Source organism: Notothenia rossii (genome assembly GCF_949606895.1).
Source record: "Notothenia rossii genome assembly, chromosome: 5".
Classification (NCBI taxonomy): domain Eukaryota; kingdom Metazoa; phylum Chordata; class Actinopteri; order Perciformes; family Nototheniidae; genus Notothenia; species Notothenia rossii.
In genome coordinates, this window is record NC_136903.1 from 57,538,894 (window position 1) to 57,545,237 (window position 6,344).

The 6,344-nt window shown below is 37.0% G+C and overlaps 1 long non-coding RNA gene across 1 annotated transcript; it reads left to right on the plus strand.

Moving 5' to 3' along the window:
* The first annotated feature begins 3,346 nt into the window (after window positions 1-3,346).
* On the plus strand, window positions 3,347-5,701 carry LOC307041099. Its single transcript, XR_013808689.1, has 3 exons — window positions 3,347-3,538; window positions 4,255-4,334; window positions 4,888-5,701. It is a non-coding gene; the product is annotated as an uncharacterized lncRNA (long non-coding RNA).
* Window positions 5,702-6,344: the final 643 nt, after the last annotated feature.

The following is a 6,344-nucleotide window of genomic DNA, read 5'->3' on the forward strand; positions in this document are numbered from 1 at the left end:
AACTTTTTCTGAAGCTTGACATGAGACTTTAATTAAAGCACAACATCAATGCCGAGGCCACATGAAGTTATGACTGCACTGGACTGTTCTTACCAAATATTGATGTATAAAAACACATTCAGCTTTTGAGCTTTAATCATGAACTTGGACATCAGAAATGAAAAGGATTTTCAATTTCTTTTAAGAACATACACTTGCTGAAAAATTAATTCTGGTGTCAGTTACGGTCAGTCATTTTTGTTCTTGTAAAGCCAAAGTAAGGTCTAGAAAATGAAGAGAAATACTCTTATCTATGAATATCAAAGACTCTTCTCCTGTTGGCACTGAACATATTACCTCAAGTCCTTAAAACCAAAAGATAAACTTCACTTATATTCCCTATTGAGAAGTACAGTATAACCAGGGGTGCACATAAGTGGTACGCAGGTACGCATGCGCGGCAACAATCTGAAATGCGTACCGTCACTTGTGTCACAAAGCGCATTTGCGTACCGATGTATATGTGAAGCTTTTTCAGAAGGCGGTTAGATCATCGGACGACGGAGTTGGTCTCCGTGTGCACAGACAGGGCTGCTGTTAACGTCGGCCTGTACAGCAGCACTGCGCTAAAACAGCTGATCACAACGTTCACACGCTCTGTGGTCACGAAGCTCTGCACTCTACTACTACCCCCCCGTTGACATTCGCGATACAGAGGGCTTCATCATACTCCACTAGCACCCCCACCCGCTGACATTCGCGATACCGAGGGCTTCATGGGAACTTTGAGGGGAGCCGGAAGTTGGAGTACCAAACACTGACTCCAGGTACTCATCTGAGTATCTCACTGAGAAAGTTGTGTGCACCCCTGAGTATAACACTTTATTTCTACACTGCATTCAAAGCATTCAAAAAACTGTATATCAATTTATTCAGCTGTGTTTATGACATCTCTGGTAACCTTTCCTACATTTGCTTTATTGGGGGTTTTCCCTTTCTCGTGTTATATATATATATATATATATATATATATATATATATATATATATATATATATATATATATATATATATATATATATATATATATGTTATAGAAGGCTAAAATCCCTGTTCCCTCCAGAGGGAGTTTCTCTCCCACACACTCCCTGCCTGAAATGCCTCCATTGGACTCCTTTGTTTACTTATGTAACATAGTGACATCACCATGTAACAATCACGCTTCTATTGGCTAATTCTCCAATATATTGAATGTGTTATGCTATGCTATGCTTTGTGTTTTACAGTTGTTTTTTTTGTAACATTTTACACAGCTGTATCTCACTCCCTTGTGGGGCTCACTCACTAAAAAAACTTCTGAAATCTTTAAATACGAATATTGTAATTTTGTTGCCTTACTTATCACTCTCTAGACAGCAACTGACTTGAAGCTGCTACAACACATTAAAAGCATTGAATAATCTTGTAATATAATTTCCGACCCCCCATATAGAGGACCATACCAATTATTAACCTTGGCGTTAGTTGAACATCTCGTTCGCCTGCCTCACTCCCATCATTGCAGTGGCACACTCCCTCTATGTGTGTCTATGCTCAAGGGCGTCACACAAGCAATTGGATAATAATGTTAATGTAGGTATCACACTTAGTTGATGACCCCTTACGACAAAAGTTATCTTGCTCCATGAGCTGATGTAATGGATTTGATTCATCATTAAGACTGCAGACATAAGGTTAAACAAGCAAGATACAGTAGGACTTTTGCTCTCTGTCGCACGTGTCTTAGCTCTCTTTATTTTACATCACCCTTCTCAACCCAGCCGATTACCTTGGAATAATTAACACTGTTTTTTCATTGTATGCTGCATAGTTCACACTATTCACTATTTTTTGGTTATAGAACCCAGTTTCCCTTGTGACTGTTAATTTCAATGTGTATTTATATAGCACCTTTCAACACAAGGCAATATAAAGTTCTTTACAAAAAAAGAATAATATGAGAAGCATGACAAATAGTTCAGCGGAATCAAATTTAAAAACAGTCGTTAAAAAGCGAAGAGAATAAAATAAAGATTTTTTTTTTTAAATATTGAAGTTAAAAGCATCAATCTGGTGCCCTTTGAGAGCAAAATTAAGAGATCTATGGATACATCTCTCAACACCCATATGAAACACAACTGTAAACAGATTTTATTTTTCTTATATTTTACAAATCACTCCCCTTTTAAACTGAATTCTTTTTTTTTCATATAGTATTTCATAACTGTTTTTCATTTATTCTCTCTGGCTGTCCATCTCACAATGTTCTAGCTGTAGAAACTAGCTGTCAATAGGAATATCATTCAGAAGAATTGTAATTTCATGCAAAATTCTGTAACAAAAAAAGAGGTTGCACATTTAAATTCAGGTGTTTTTATGGAACGTCAGTGGTCAAACAGCCACATTTGCTGCTGCAAATACGTTCAAACATGCTGTCGACAAGTAAAGCAGTGGCAACTATGCCACCATTCAGCTGACTTTTTCTCAGAAATACTGTCACATAACATCCATATCTTTCAGTGTTCGGTGGATGCTTAGCTAAGCTAACTATGAAACACTTTAACTGACAGGAGTCAGGATCAACTGTGTACTGTAAGGTAGCTTCTAGCTTCATGTCGAACAGTAAGCCAACATTTCCCAGAGAGCTTTCTTTTAAATCATCAGGTAACACTAAAAAACACAACATTTAGATTGTATGACAAAGTGTTTAATATCTCTGGCTAGCTATAGCTACTTGCTAACGGTTTAGCTTACCCCCGTGATTCAAAGTAACGTCAACGTAGCTGTAATTTATGCTTTGCTTACATGTTCACATAACTTCAAAGTTTACTGACGTTTACATACCTTGTTTACCTGGCTCAAGTGGTGGCTTTTTTAAGATTTTTTTTTCTTATGACCATCTTCAAAGTCCGACTGACAGTTTAAACATTGTCACAGCTCACAGGATAGGTATCTGTCAACCAATAAGACAGATGTGTATTGCCATTCAACTCTCTGGTTGGTCAGGTGTCTTGCCTCTGTTGCGTTCACTGAACACGGGAAATTACAATTCTGCCGTCCTCTCATGATGAGGTTCAGGTAAAGCATGGTTAATGTATTATATTAACCATGCCACTGGGCAGCCCCGTATAATACCGTCATATTAAATGCAGTCGTTTGGTCTTTAGCAACAGCTTGTGAGAGCAGTGCATTCATCGGTGTTCGTTTTAATGCTGCCAGTTTTTTGACGGCCTGTGTGTTGATGGGACTTCTCATGCTCCCTAAATGTTTCCCCTGCCTTTCGCCAGTTGTTAAACCCTGCTTTCACAAAACTCCCTTCCCTGATCTTGTCTGCACTGACAGAGCAACAGAAAAAGCACACCGCATTATCACTTTCTCTTATATAGTGAAGCTTTTATAGACTGCTTACACTAAAATGCTAACTCAAAAATAGTAACTCAAAATAAAACTTTTGTATATATATCGGACTATTGTGACTCGCTCTGCAGTTGAAACAGACGGTGCATGAATGCGGTTTTGCAGTAAGTGAAATTCAAGTACTTATTTATGTGTTAATGATTTTAATCAGCTACGTAATTAATGTTACGGCTTGGGTTAGCGTGTAAGCGAGTGGTAGCTACATCGGTGCTAACGATGCTAATAGTAGCTTCCAAGTTAAAATCATAGACCATATTTATAAAGGTTAAAACGAAATAGACAAGTAAAGTGTTAAGTGGGATAATACTGTACAACAAACGGCTTCTGTTTGAGGTTGATAAAATAAGGTCATCCTTGTAACTTAGAGAGATGATTATTATGTAAGTAGGAACTGTATGCATCGCTAAGGTTAATTTAAATTGGCTATGCTCAAGTATGTAGACAAGCTAATGTCAAAGTAATGTATGTGAAATCATCCTCACAACAAGATGTGTGTATATTACAATTATTAATGTCATATTTCAAGATGATTACTTAGATATTACAATATGGTTGGTTGAGCTGGAGTTCATTATTGAGCTTACACATTAACATCACAGTCATCTGAAGAACAAACCCAAACCTTGTTGTTTTTATGAATTGCATTACCAAATTTGGTATCAAATAAACAGCAAGCATTGGTAACACAACTTCCAAAGTTACAATATAATAAAAAGGACCTTGACTCGGACAATACACAATCCAACATGTTCAACAGAAGAGAATCAGTTATGTTGTTTGTACACATGGTACTTTACATATATATATCTGTTTGTTTAAGGTGTCCAGGTGATGCAGACAGGCTGGACCAGAGAGTGAGAGACAGAACTGGACTCTTCACAGCAGTGAACTTCAGCACAGGTACAAATACTATTTATATCATACTGTACAAATAATCAAGAAAGTATTGACTTTAATACACTGAAATACATTCCATTAAACAATACTAGATCAACGACACACCAGTGAAGTTGAGGGTTTTTTCTGTGCAAAAAGTTACATTTAGATGTTAACAAGCAATATGATTTTGTCAGCTTTCTAATTTAATGTATTAAAGGCAAAGATATTTAACACATAGTGAGAACTGCTACTATTTATCTCTCAATATTGTCTGTAAAAAACGTGGTAAAAGTTATTCTTTCAGTGAGACAACAGAGCAAGCTTCTACAGTTGCACTACGTTTTGATAACAGTTCAATATTATTTTGATAATAACATGTTTTCAATGTTGATGAACTTCATACTTTTCATTCATAATCTGATTGTCTTTGTAGCTCACTGTTGAAATAAAAAAAAAACATTACAATTACAAAATAATTATATCTACAGCCCCTAAACACACAAACACACCGCTTTCATAAATAACACACTTGTTCTGCAATAATATGTTTTATGTTTCCTGTAATTTTTGTTAGAAAAGGACATGCCTGAAAGACACAACATTTTCTCCTTCTCTGAGGGTCAAGAAGAACTTCCAAGTGGAAAATTAAAAGCTGATGCTATGAGATTTTAAGACCAGTACACTACTTTTATTGTAAAAACAGTCAGCTGATCGAATGCACCTATTTCTACATCTACACTCCATCAGCTGATTATTTCTATCTGCCTCGCTTTATGAGCTTCACATCACTTGTGCCTTGAACCGCAGAGTTTGCAATGTCACAAATAAATAGGGCCAATCTTCAGTCAGATGTGAATGTGTAATTAACATTTTCAGTAAGAATAATGGACAAAAGGAGTGCAAATACAATTTAGTGAAATGTAAACCAAAAGTTAATCAAATGTTTTAAATTAAACGCACATATGGACAGATGGTGTTAACCTATTAAATGTATAAGTAAACATATTTAGTCAAATAAAGTGATTAGGCCTGTGCAGTTGATATCAGCTTTGCCCAGCATGGGCTCCTCCATCAGTCCCTCCCCCCAGTCCCCCCGGTCCCCCTTGCAGAGGAAAGACCCTCAGTCCTCTCCAAACCAACAGACAGGACGTCCATCACACGGAGGTTTCTCCCTGAAGTCTCTGCAGCTCTCTGGACACAACGCTGTCTCAATCCGTCCACACTGAATATGAGAGGGGGAAAATGAAAATAACAAATGCTTTAGACAATAAGAAACATAAAGTTGACTGTTGAGTTGCTCAGTTTTTTTAGATTGTCAATACTATTACTGTATAACTAATATATCAGGTTAAGAGGCACATTCAAATAAAGATTGGTCTTTAAATACATGTTGTCTTTTGAATTGTTTGTCTAAAGCAAGGGTTTTCAAAGTGTGAGAAGGTGAGCCTCCCCTCAGAGAACATAAGAACAGCCGCGCCCCCCCTCCTAATTATCACTGCTGTTATTATTATTATTGTTGTTGTTGCTATAATGCACGGGTATTCAATTGCATTTCAAAGAGGTCCAGTAAGAGAAAATGTAATTAAATGCTCTGTTTTCGCTGTCTACCTTCCGCCATTTGAAATTACTCCGACTGTTTCTCTCCTCTTGTCTCGTCTCTGTGCGTGTGTTTGAATCTATCGTGCTGACTGCACCGATTTGATTGGCTTGCGTCACCTCCTTAAAACATTAAACAATAACTTTTTAAAACCTTTTTATTTTTATGTTTTAAACATATTGTATAAAACTCGCCAACTACTTGTACTATTCCTTGCACCCCTCTAGAATAAGCTCGAATGGTCTCAACCATATTGCATCAGTAACGTGCACTCGTTATTATAACAAGATCGCAAGGACGCTGGTAGCGATCGGAAAATTGAGTGTTGTTCAGTTTGTGTGTTGTGGAACATGCGTGTCCGTGCATGAACATATACCACACAACCAATTACAATTGCATGTTCAATTCACTACCCTGGAAGTTAATACAGTTGT